At 46.2% G+C, this 13,296-nt stretch overlaps 1 long non-coding RNA gene across 1 annotated transcript; it reads left to right on the top strand.

The window, feature by feature from the left end:
- Positions 1-5: 5 nt before the first annotated feature.
- LOC147650991 (uncharacterized) lies at positions 6-11,502 on the top strand. The gene is made up of 2 exons (XR_015275191.1): positions 6-145; positions 8,690-11,502. It is a non-coding gene; the product is annotated as an uncharacterized LOC147650991 (long non-coding RNA).
- The last annotated feature ends 1,794 nt before the right edge of the window (positions 11,503-13,296 follow it).

Raw genomic sequence — 13,296 nt, 5'->3', positions numbered from 1 at the left:
GCAGCACGAGGGGGCATGGGTTCAAACCGAAAGAAGGTTGGTTTGGGTTCGGGGCGAGGCAGAATGTTTGACAGTGAGGGTGGTGGAACACCGGAGCAGGTTGCTGGAAGAGCTGGTTGATGTCCCGGCCCTGGAGACGTTCCAGGTGAGGTTGGACAGGGCTCTGAGCAATTTGATCGGGTTGAAAACGGCAGTGCTCCCTGCGGGGAGCTGGGCTGGTGGCCTGTTAATGTCCCTTCCGACCCAAACCGCTCTGTGAGTCTGGAGGTGTGCAAGCCTCTGGACGTCTCCTGGCGATCAGCGAGGCCCGGGGGAGGTGTGAGGAGAGCCGTGCCCTCTCTCCTGCCCCACACCTGCCCCTTTCCTGCCCGCCAAAGCGTGATGGGGGCATTGCCGACATGCTAGAAAGTACTGGGACGTGTGTCCCACACACACACCATTGTTACTACAGACATCACTAGTTCTTAATAGAAACGCGCATAATTTATGGATATAAATATTATTAGATTATTTTTATTACATACATATATACACAAACACACTGTAGTAATGCAATACCTGGTATGGATCAGGATCTATGTTCAACTCCTACAGAAGAGGATCACAGTGGGGCCAGCTGCAGCAGCAGCTTTTCTGTTTTTCTGCTCAATTAGACATTTTTCAATTTCAGTTTTCAATTTTTCCTTTTTTCAGATTTCTTAGGAAGGTGCAGCCTGGGATATGAGGATGCAGTCCTATAACAACAGGTCTATGCACCCTTTTTGAGGGCACTGGGACAGCACACCATTCCTTCTCCCCACAGAAGGCCTTGCTGTCCTGCAGGGAAAATGATAATTCTCATTTTATGGGGAAAGTGAGGCACAGAGGGTCAAACAAAAGGTTTGTGGCAGAACCAAGACACAGTCTCATCTCTTTTCAAATCCACCTCAATTTAAACTCGCAAAAATATCCTCCATCTGCATTTCTTCAGAATTGCCAGTAACACATCCCACAGCCTGGCACACATAAACCAGTCTCCTCTCAAGAGGACATTGAGCCTCAACGAGTCATGGCCAGGCAGCAGCATAGGGCTGACCCTACAGGTGCTCCTTCATCCCACTGGGGATGAACAAAGGACCTGGGAGTGCTCAGGGCTCTGCTCTCCTGCACAGACCTCGTTCTTCCTCTCCACATTGTCTCAATGAATAATGCATGAATATGTACTCATCAAAATCCTAGATACTATATTTATACAAATACACCAGGGCCAAATTCTGCATTAGTGTAACTTCACTGACGTAAAAAGGATTACGTTGGTAAAAAATGTTGGCCTTAAATATTTTTACCCAAAATAGATGTTTGGCAAACCTCGCTTTACTGCTTTTTCTCAATTAAAACCCCTTTGTTGCCTGAGTAGGTGAAGTTTAGTGTGATTTAGCAATGCGAAGGACATGAAATTTAGGTACAGCTAAAATCTAAGCCCTCAAGGCTGGAATTTAATCGAATTTGAATTGTTGTCTCTATGCATACAAAATTCCATTTTAATGTTTATTACATGAAAACCACCAAAAGTTGTAATCTTAATTTTTTCATTACTATAACTACCTAGGCACTGGGACATGTTAGAGATTTCCCTAGCTTGCATTTTTCCACTTGCAAAAGGCAATGTCTTCACATTTTAGTCACAGTAGTTCTGAACTTCCTTTAAATTGCTAGAGATGCAGTGAAGTCCCATGTTTACCTTATGTGGAAATAAAACGGTGTTTTGTTTCCCAGTTCTGCTTTTCAAGTTTCATCCATTTTACTGGGCCCACAGCCTTTTGGCTTCCCTAGAAGCACCACTGGAGGCTGGGTCCTTTGCCCACTGTGCAGCTGCAGGGCTGTGCTCTTGGCTGTTTCTGAGGCTGGAGATAGGAAGGTGAGAAGTTTTCAGTGGGCTCAAGCAGATCCAAACGTGCTGCTGTGGGACAGGATGCACTGCCACCATCCCTTTTGCCAGCACCTGCCCCTGAGTGGCTGCATGTCGTGACTGAGGAGGGATCTGATACTTTCTTCACATCTGAAGAACCCTACTGAGCACCTCAGCCTTTCAATACTGCTGTGAGGCGAAATTCAATGGAAAATACCAGGAAAGTGTAACTAAGGCATTTGTATTTCTCCCTGAGATTTCTCTGTGGGGAAAAAAATAAAGTATTAGGAATGCAGGCAGGCAGTGCACAGCACTTGGGAAGTGAGTCTAGAGCATGCAGAATGAACCCTGACCCAAGCTCACTCCCACACAGTGTGACAAGTTCTGGATGCACCAGACCTTTCGCATATGTCCAGATCCCCTTTTCTGTGCACACAGAATCCATGGGAACCTTCAGCACAGCCCTTGTGTGCAGGCTCAGTGACTGTGCCTTCAGCATTGCTTCATGTCCAGAACTCTTGTAGAAATTGCTGCCCTAACCAGGCTGTTGGACATCAGTACACCCTGGGCAAATATCCAAAGTCCTCTTTTTCTGCCCAGGCAAAATTTCTAGACAGAGACAAAGGACATGTTAAAACCAAACAGACAGAATGGCACAAGTTCTGATGCCTCAGTACAGCACAAACCTGGCACCTTACAACAGAGAATAATGGGAAAGTGCACAAAAGTCACTGTCTCCTAGAATGCCAGTCTGGGGCTGTCCTTGCTGGAACATCCCCATAGCTTTATCTATTACAGCATCTTTCCTGAGCCAAGATTTTAACAGAGAAATTTCCATTCTCAGCTAGACCATATTTTCTTATCCATGAGTCTTCTGCAAGTGCTTTGAACTGCAGACTTGGTTTTGAGGACTGCAGGCACACTTTGGGGCTTAAACCCAAAACTGAAGGTTACAAGCTACAGGGGCAGGTGCCAGCCTCTGAGCCGCTCAGCCACTTTTCCATCCTTCCATGATCTCTGCATGTACTTCTTAAGCTGTGCACTGGTTAATTCTTCTGAGCCCCATGACAGTGAAAGCAAGTTGACACACATCTACGTTTTGCTCAAGGCTTTGGACACACTACAAGCCTTTATTAACAGCAGGGGAAATGCACAGATCTAGACAAATATAATTACTTCTGATCCCTTTTTTTCTGCCAGCTTTTCATGAGAAACAGCAATGGCTGTTGGGCTGAGACAAGATTTTGGGAATTAATTTTTGTGCATCTGTGACTGATGTCTCACATTAGTGCCCCTCATTTGGTACTGTAGCACAACTGAGTCCTCATCCCATGCTATGAACTACATCTGAATTTTCCCAACCCATCTTTTTTGTGCATCACTAAATGATTTCTTTATTTTCACCTCTTCAGCAACTCCTTTGAAAATCTACTGTTACTTCTGTCCCTTGATATTATTTGGGCATTTTCCATTCTCTCTTTTGCCACTGTTCAGGAGAGAACTTCAGTCAAACTGGTTGCCCTGCTCAGACAGCATTTCTGGCATTGGCACAGCCCAGTCAAACACTGGGAAAACACAGAGTTAAGGTCCCTTTATCTGGCTTTTGTCTCTTGGCTGTGTGCTAAAGATCTAGTCAGGAAAGGCAGATAAACCTCAGCACTCAAGCTTTTAAAAATTTTCCTGGAGATAATAATTGCCCTGTTTTATAAAGTTAAAAAGGAGCCATAGTCTGAACTATTCATGAGTTGTTCTGTGCCACATAGCACAGAGCCATTCAAGGTGGGAAAGACAGCAAAGGGTTCCTCCACACCACACTCAGCAGTTTACACCTAACAATTATCTGGCTCTGCTCATAATTTGCCTTTCTAAACATGCTCTACTGAGGCTCACCTTTCCTGCCTCAGATTTTCTCCCCTTTTCTATGTTGCTTGCACAGTCCTGTGTTACAAATTACTTCTTGTTTTTGAGGGGACTTGAAGGAAAAATGTTTGAACTTCATGGATGGGCAAAAAGAGAGATTGTGTTCCATTGAGTGAGTGCTTTGCTGTCTTTAGAGGTCACCTGTGGTATTTCTGCCCCAGCCCTTGCTATATCCCATTTACTGCAGCAGCAAACTATTAGTAATGTGATGAGCCTACTAGCCACCTGGCAAAACAAGGGTTAGTCAGGCTGAATTGATTATTTCCATCTGATTTACAAATCAAGGTTGTTCTTTTTCCAATGAAAGAAGCAAAAATAATCAAGCAGAGTAAAAAAAATAAATAAATAAAAAGGAAGTTTGAATTCTATTTGTTGGTTTTGTGTGTTGTTTGGGGTTTTTTTGGGCCCTTTTTTTAAATTAATCTCCTACAGATCAAACCCTTCCATGTGCCACAAAGCCCATGGTCACATCCACCTGAGCTCTACTGGGTTTCGACTTTCAGCACCAGAACAGTGACATGGGGACAGAGGAAACAAAAAAAGCCTGTCAGACTCTCCAGTAATTATATGATCATGTTATCTTAGCAGTCCTTGACACTCACAGATAAGGACTGTAAGTTCCCTCGGTACTACAGAAATATTGACACAAAGAATATGTTTATCCCTGGCTGTGTCTCTGCAGGACAAGGTGGAAACAGCAACAGCAATCTCAGGACTTAATTTCTTTGGCCTTGCCAGGGCATCTGTGCTGCAGGGCCAACAGTTTATTGATTTTTGGGTTTTTTTCTTTCCTCCACTGGTTTGGAAATTATGTTGTCTTTTCAAGTCAGAATCATAGGTCCAGGAGGAGATAAGTTGGAAGAAACTCATTTTAGGATATTTTATGCTATTACGTTTTTGACTGTTAAAGACAGTGGGGGGACCTGGGGAGAGTTTCTGATTTTCTCCAAAACTTTCTGTTCATTAATACACCGAGAGAGAAAACATTAGCCAACTTTCTGGCTGCATTTCTCTAGCCCATCTTTAGCCAGGTCCAACTCCAACCTCGGGTTTCCATGCACAGCCCCTGCACTTTAATCTGGCAAAAGCACCATGGGGCAGAGCTGTTCCTGCTGCTATCATGGACATCCAAGGGAATCAGGCCACCCTCTGCAGGGACAGGAGTGTGCTGAGCGTGTGACACACAGGCTGGCCCATCGCTGCCTCCCCTGGCTTGATGGAAAGGTGAAGCACAGGAGGTGGGGCTCGGCTTTTTAAATCCAGGTCCTGAAGCTGCCCAGCAGCCGATGCCTTCAATGGAATACACAAGACTCATTGCAAGGGGTCCAGGGCAAGGGGCACAGCCCAGCCCAAGCCGCCCCTCCCGAAAATGACTCAGGGACAGGCAGGTCTGTAAATGTGACAAAACCCTCTGACTCACCTGGAGGAGATTCAGAACCCACTTCTGCTCATCCAAGTTTAGGAAAGCAAAATATACTGGAAGACGTACAGGGAGATCTGGGATTGGATGGACGTTGGCTCCAGTTCAGGAGTGGATCTGCGATAAACTGTATTCCCCTGCCCTCTCCTGGAAGGAATACGCCAGGGCTGGGTGCGTTTGTGCAGGATCCTTGTGCTGAGCACTGTAAGGAAGTGGCTCAAGGAGGTGTTGAGAGGAGATGGTGGTTTTGAAGACAGTGTTTACAGGACTGAACAACTATGACCACGTTGTGTCCACCGTGCATTGCCAACACCACGTTTGCCACACGCTGGCACACCTCTTGAGAATTTGAATGTCTTCAAGGAAGAGCTGCCTGCCTCTCTGGCTGTTTGCATTGAATTGGGAAACAGAGAGGGTGACCCAACCAAGGGAATTCAGAGCCTCTCACTCACCTTAAATAGCAAACACAAAGTGTACATGCAAACACAGTAACCTTCGCTCAGGTCACAGCTGGAGCACCGCCAGGTCAGAAATGCAGCACCATGGCACCAACAGACAGAGCTCCTGTGGGTACCAGTGCAGAACACACAGCTGGGAGCTCAACTTCATCTTCTTGGAGGCTGTAGAGAAAGCACGAAAGTCCTCAAAACTAGGAAGATGTAGGTCTGGTGCCTGGTGCTGAACCTTCAGCTGAGATGTTACTGTTACTGCCCCAGGCCCATTTACATAGATTCACACCCAGATATATGAGGAGATTTTGCAAAGCTTCCTGCTTCTCCAGAGATGCTGGAATTACATTCTTCCTTTTTCCAAACATCAAACAGCCAAAGCAATACTAGTCCTGTTCTACAAAGGACTGATTAGCAAATCACTGCTGTTGAGATAATAATGGGAGCAATGAACCACAAAAGCCAAGTGCAGAAACTATAAATAAGTCTCTGCTTCAGTAGTTACAGCACAGGACTATGGATCAGGAGCTCTGGAATGGCAGAACCAACCACATGGGCACTAGATAACCTCAGAAGTGTCTCACATGCTTCAAGATTTCTTTGTAGTTGTATTCCACCAAGTCTTTCTAAATCCAGCAAAGAGTTATGCAAAGGGACATCCTCTGCCGTGTCAGGTAGGTAAATCACCTCCTTCCAGCTGGGGTGCTCTCAACCCAGCACTGTAGACAGGCTGTGAGCAAAGGTTGGTGGGGACATCATCTTTTAAACCTTAATTAACTGCTCTGTCTTCATGATGGGGGAGTCTCTAAGAGCAAAACAGACCCCACCTAATATCTTGACCAGTTCCAAAACTGTTTTTTTCCCTGTTCCACCCAAACCCAAGTTTTTTTGTTTGCTGGGTTTGCAGTGTTTTCAGCACCTCTTTACCCTCTCCTTTACCTTCTTATCAAAGAGATGAACAGCAGTAAAGTAGTTCCAGCCGTCTTAAAAAGTAAGGTTTGTATTTCCTGCTTCAATACAGAGTTAAAAACAATGTTTCTGTTCATCACAGAAATAAATGTTAAATGAAAGCTGAGTTATATCTCTCCTGTGACTAATGTTCTAGCTTGTTTTCCAAAGTTAATTCTTCATACGCTTTTTTCCCCCGTCTTGTTCCTTTTTACATTTGTCCAGACTCTTGTGTTCCCATGGGACTAATTACCCACTCAGCAGTTACTCTGAAGTCCAATTGTAAGAGCTGGCAAAACTCTGCTCTTCTATGCAAGCTTTTAAAATATTTCCTCAATTTATTTCAAATAGCACCACTCTCCGGAGCGTCTTCCCAATTTGTGTTGCCCTGGACTGAGATTTATTTTGCTGCCGTTGAGAGCTGACTGCTTTGTTTGTCCCAGGGCAGATATTCTCAGCAGAATAATTAATAATAAAAAACAGACAAAAAACCCCAAGCAACTGGATCACTCAAGTCAAAAATTATCCACTGTGATGAAATCTTCTATTTTCTCATCCAGTGGGTCCTTAGTAGCAATGTAAGTAATGAAAAGCCAGTGATTCAGACCTGGATTATTCTTCTCAAAATACAGATATGATCATAGTGTTTTCATTCACATCCACCTTAGACTTGCCTAAAAGTTTGGGGAAAGATTAATTACATATCCTGCAATCTAAAGATACCCATTTTCTTACTCTGTAAGTGTTTGTGAGCAAAATATTTACCCCTGCTGGTGTTACAAGCAATAATGGAGAGCTAAATTCAGATTACTGGCATATATTTCTTTTCCCCACAAACACTGCTTGAGAGGAAAATATGTCCTTTTCCAATTCTGCAACTATTTAAATGTCTATATGGCCAGAAGTGACTCACCTCATCTCCTTTCTCTGAGGTTTCACCTCCTGTTCCTTAAGGATAACAATTTTGGCAAAGTACAATTCAGAAAAAACTGATGTTCATAAAATGAATTTCAAGTGCCTGGTGAAGAAAATATAGAATATTTTTTCAGGACATCTCAATTGTGCTAGAGGCAGAGAGAATATGGCAGCTTTTGTGAGAAGAGCCTGTAATCACTGGATTGGGAGAAACATCACATCTTATTGAGTGATTTAATTCTTCCACAATTTCTGCACATCACCCAGTTTTTGTCCAAGTGGACCTGGGATCTGTCTGCTGCAGAGGCTGGCACAGCAACTGCCCTCAGCTCTAAAGCCAATTTACTCAATGATCAAGCCACATTTAGATGGTTTTGCACAAGCTTGCATTCGATGGTGACCATCCTGTGAATTACTGCAGGCACTCAGGTTTCCCTGGATACCATTAGGGCTCCTGGCCACCAGCAAGCAGCATCTCTCTTACTACAGTGAGGCACTGATCATGCAAACCTGTCAGAGTCAGTGGAATTTCACTCTGGTAGTTCCCTTTGGAATTCCTGTCTAAATATCACAATCTCTAAGGGAAACACTGGCCAATTTCTGCCCTGCAAAGTATGAAGTGTTGCCACGCCAGTCCTTCTCCTCACAGCCTTGTTAACACAAATACTCAAGGCAACTGCTTTTGCTTTTACACCTAGGAATAAACTAGTTATCTCTATCAGAGAAGACAGAAAGAATGATGCTTTTCGAATGTCAAGTTCTTCACTTCAAAGTCTGTTATAATCACAATAATTTGCTGATGAGACCCACAGCAAACCAACACAGCAGCACCAGTTCTAACCAGGGATTTTGCTAGTGAGCTCAGCAGAGGTTAATGAAACCAATTGCTCACTCTGGATCTTTTAGCAAAATTGATTTGGTAACTAAATATCTATTTTCAAGACCTGTCTCAGTGGTATTTCCAGCTCAAAATTACACATTTTTAAAGATACCTTACCCCTGAACCTATATTGGTTAAAAACCAGTCTTCCCCATTTTTGTAATGCTAGCAATTTTTTAATAGCTTTCTACATCTTATAGTTATTTCTTTTCATGAGCCAATAAAAATATTCCTGCTAATGTTACAGACTCTTTTTTCACTTTCATCAGGTCATACATACATGTGGTCACATCCTGGGAGCAGCTACCACCAGCAGCCCTGAGCTGGCTAAAGGAGAGGATGCTGCACACAGCCACAGGCATGCTGGAACTCCTCCTGCTGGATTGACAACTTGGAAAACCTCAGTATTTCCAAAATCCCAAACTGGGAGCTGGTCTTAATCTGTCATCAGCTTTTTAAGAAGAATCTAAGAACTGTCAGGGCATTCATATGAAAATTGAAAACGTCAAATGCTCCTTCCTTCCCCCTGACCTTTGTGCAGAGCTGTCAAAATGGACCATGGCTCGGGCCAGCACGCAGCTGGATCAGGAACAGCATTTCATCGAGCTCGGGCTGGATGCAGCCCACTGCAGGCTGGGTCTGGCAGATGTGGAGTGTCAGCAGTGCCTCAGCAGCGGGCAGGGCTGGCCAGGCACAGGCAAGGCTGGCAATGGTGCCAGGAGGTCACCGTGAATCACATCCTGTTCCAACCCCTGCCCTGCCACAGCCCCCGGGGAGCGCAGAGGCTGGGGTGCCCCGGGGAAGTCCTGCCCCAGGGACATGCCAGTCTCCTTCCCTGCAGCACTGGGAAAGCTCCCCGTGGCAAACAGTCAGGTGCAGCAGCGTGTGTCACCCCATGTCACCACGGCTTGCTGGGTACGAGCTGAGGCTGCTGCTGCCTTCAGCAGCCCTTCACACAAGCATCCAAAATAGCTGCACACAGATAATTCCTGTCCTCCTAATCAGTGCCACAGAGACGGGCGCCAAGTCACATCCAGGGATTTACTGATACCCTCTGCTGTGCTGGCTGCTGCAGCTCCATTACAAATGGCATTTGTTTGTGCCAGCCTGTGTCACAAGCACGGGAAGGGCTGTGAGTTTGCTGGACTTTCATCTGCTCACAGGTCAACAGCAGAGGATGCTCCTTTTAAAATCAAGTCCCATTTGCTCTCAGTCAGGGGTTTCTAGAGTAGCAGGAATTTACAAGGAAGACCTAGGCATGTAAGCAAATCTCCACCGTGCAAAGTGGCAGGGGCCACCTGTGCTGGCATTTGGTGACAGATTAGTGCCACTGCACGGGGCAAGGCAGTGGCCACAGCAGCCCCTGGCCAGGCCCTGCCAGCCCTGGGAAGAGGGACAGTATTGCAGCCTTTGACGTCATTCCAGAGGGATCAAGCTCAGACATCTGTCCCGGGTGGAGATTGCGCATGGCCCCCCAGAGAACAGACACGTTGTGCAATGCCAGAACAGGCTTTACCCAGGGATCGGCCACATCCCTGCCTCCAGCAACTCAGCACCACCAGGATCGGCCTCAGGTGGGTAGGAATGGCAAAAGTTTGGCAAAGAAATTGGTGCAAGTCTGCTCAAAAACATGTTTAATAATCTTCCTTCAGGCAAAAACATTTTAAAATAGAGTGGTTATCAACATGGAACAGCAAAATGATGGACAAAAGACCTGTTTGCCCTCACAGGCAGGGCTGTTTGCACAGGGTAGAGGAGAGGGTTTCAATAATCCTTGTTGATTTTTTTTTTTTTGAGGGGCACTGCCTAATACAAATGGGTTTGATAAAGAGAAATAAATGCTACAAATATTCCAGGGACCCATAAGATGGCATGAGTGTGTGGAAATGTTTAGGTCTTGTCAAGGCAAGAGAATCAAAAGAAATTCGTGGGCAGCCAGAAGATGATTTTGGAGTTGGTGGGAGGGAAAAAATCAGAGCACACAGAAGATCTCCAATCCAGCCAAAGGAACTGGACACAGGCAGGAGTACAGAAAGCCCCAGGACACTCCCAGGCTGCTTGGGGCAAATGGTTCAGTGCTGGACTCAGGTGTGGGATGTTACCTCCAGGGAGGACACTGAGGGCCAATATTTCTGTCCAGGCAACAGAAGACAAGCAACAGAGGAACCATTGGGCTCAAAGTCAGGCCAAAGAGTCGAGAGAGTTGTAGGTTTTTCAGAAAAGGAAAGAGAGTTCTGCTTTTCCCATAATGGGCTGAGCAGAGCTGCTGGTGGAGCTCCAGCCGGCCGGGACAGCGCCGGACCAGGCCCAGGCATCCCAGGGCAGCTCGGCTGTGGCACGGCTTTGCTGGAAACCAGCAAAGGGAAGGTGGCCCAGTGGGTAAGATGAATCCTCATAAAAGTACAAGCCAGCAGAAAAACTTCAGCAACCCAAACAAGAGGTGCAAAAGGAATAAAAATGCTGACAAAAATCACCTTGAGCAGAGGCTCCTGGGCCACACTGGAAGGCAGCCCCTGCAGGGAACAGGGCCAGCCTGAGGACTTGGCATTTCTTGACCCTCTTTTGAAGCCCATTGAGACCCAGGCAGGAGACAAGAAATTTTGTCAGCTCAATAACTGCTGCCTCCTCCTCCCTCACACCCACTTTCAAGAGGAAAATGTGCCAGGAGACTTCTTTGGCTGCCTCTAAGCCTGCAGACCTGCTGAGGAGCCACGTGGGCTGCTTCAAGGGGCTGTCTTGAGCAGCCATACATTATGGAGCTGCAGGATTCACCACCTGAAAGAGATCAAGCTGTGACCCAGGATGAGAAGAGCATGAAATCCCAGATCTAACACAGTGTATGGAGAGTGGAAGGTAAATCAGGAAAACTGATGGAGGTTTCACTGGGCTTGGCCCAAAGAATGCTGTGTATTCAAACATGGAAACTCAGAACAACTTAAAAGTTAAGAACTTCTGCTGTGACAAAGCACAGATGTATTGTAGTGATAGAACCCCTTGATTCCTTCACCATTTAACATTCTGCTTTCAAAAGCAGAAAACTATCAACAAGATGCTAGAAGCATCAATAAAATAATTCAAGTAATCCCTTGAGTATGGTTTGGCCATAGGTCAGAAGGCATTAAAAAGTACAGGAAACTAAATACAAGGATAACAGAAGTCTAAAGACTTTTTTTTTTTACAAGACCCTTTCCCACAGCCACCGCTAATATAATAGCCTGAATAAACTCCATTAGATCTTATCAGGGAAGTTTTTAAAATGGGAACTGGCAAAGGGGCCTGAATCTGAAGGACAGGAATCAGATGCTTTCCCTTCAGGGTACAGTCTAGGAAAATTTGGATCAGTAAATGTAACACACATGTGGCAGACCATTGGAGAGGGTCAGCCTGTTTTCCATACCTGGATGGTGTTCTGCTGCTATATCAAAAAGGTTTACAGTAAGACAGAGGCTGCCAATCTCAGCAGGACCCAAAGCTGTTCCAGAACCAGGTAATTTACCTTGGCCATGCTGCTGCTGACTGGAAAAGCCATGAGCAGGCAGAGAGCAGAGTCCCTGCTGAGTCAGCCAGTGCCCAGGGCCCCCCAGAGCTGCTCCTCTGGTGCTGAGCTGACCAGGTTTGCCAGTCTTGCTCAACCCACGGGTGATGGGGTGAGGAGGGAAACTATTGCACTGGTACCTAAATGCATCAGAACCTTTCAGCAGCAGGAATGGCTCTTGTCTCTGTGCCTGACTCAGCCTCTCAGTATTGCAAAATCCCTGCCCATATCAAATGCAGGTGGTAGGATTTCTAATTTAGAAGCTGCTTTGGAACAAGAACAGAGAAGTCATTCAAGGCTGATGGCTTAACCCGGCACAAGTCTGCATTCAGCCAGGTGAGATCGTTGCCATGCCCCAGAGAAACTCCCACTGGAGACTCTGAGAACTGCTGCCCCCATTTTCCACAGGGGAAAGTCTGGGCTCAGGACACACCTTGCGTCTCTGGGGCATGAAGGCAGAGTTAGCAGCCACAAAGAACAACCCAAGGAGCAATCCTGAACCTGTCCTCTGCCCCGATGCAGCAATGCTAATGCTCTCTCCAGACAGGTCAGCTGCAAACACAGCTCTGGGGCACCACAAGGGAACGGCTGCCCCGGGGCAGGGGTGGGATGGGCTGCAGGGATGAGCTGTGGAGGATGCAGGGAAGTTTGTCTCCTGCTGGAAGAAAACAGGCTGGCAGACTCTAAACCTGAACCTGCCCAAGAGGGAAACCAGGACAGGCAGCAGAGCATAGCAGACTTGGAGGGCAGTGACATTGGGGTGGATGCTGAGGAGAGAGATGCTGACAGAACATGGGAGGCAAACACTAGGAAACAAGTTCCCATTTTATCTCCTAACCTCTAAATGTCTAAAAATGTGCCATCAGAGTGTGAGCCATTCACCTGTGGCTGTCAGTAGTCAACAAGACACATCCAGAAGGCAGACAGGCACTGATAGCTCAGTCAGAAGGAGAAGGAGTCAGAAGGAGAAGGAGAACTTACCTGAGCCACTGGCCCCAGGAGATGCCTGCCTGCAGCTGAGCTAGGGGGATGTCTTTCCTATAGGCTGGAGGGACCCATGGGAAACGGGTGTCATTTGGTAATGACAGCATTCCCATCTAGGAAGAGAAAAGCAGCCAAAAAAAAAGCAAAATGACATTAAGACAAACATTGGCAGCACTGCTGAGAGAGACAGCCCAGAGGCAGGAGAGCATTTTTGGGGCAGAGTCCTGGCTCTCCAAAAAGGGAACAGGGACTGAGTATTTCAATGATGAACTCAGCATCACAGGAAAAAGACCTTCACCCTGCCTTGGGAACAGAAGTAATCTCTCAGAAATATCCACCTCCTCCACCAGCAGCAGT

This window comes from Cyanistes caeruleus, chromosome 11, assembly GCF_971803275.1.
Source record: "Cyanistes caeruleus chromosome 11, bCyaCae1.hap1.1, whole genome shotgun sequence".
NCBI classification, from domain to species: Eukaryota; Metazoa; Chordata; class Aves; order Passeriformes; family Paridae; genus Cyanistes; species Cyanistes caeruleus.
The sequence above is the reverse complement of the archived record's forward strand: the minus strand, read 5'-3'. Positions and strand labels throughout refer to the sequence as shown.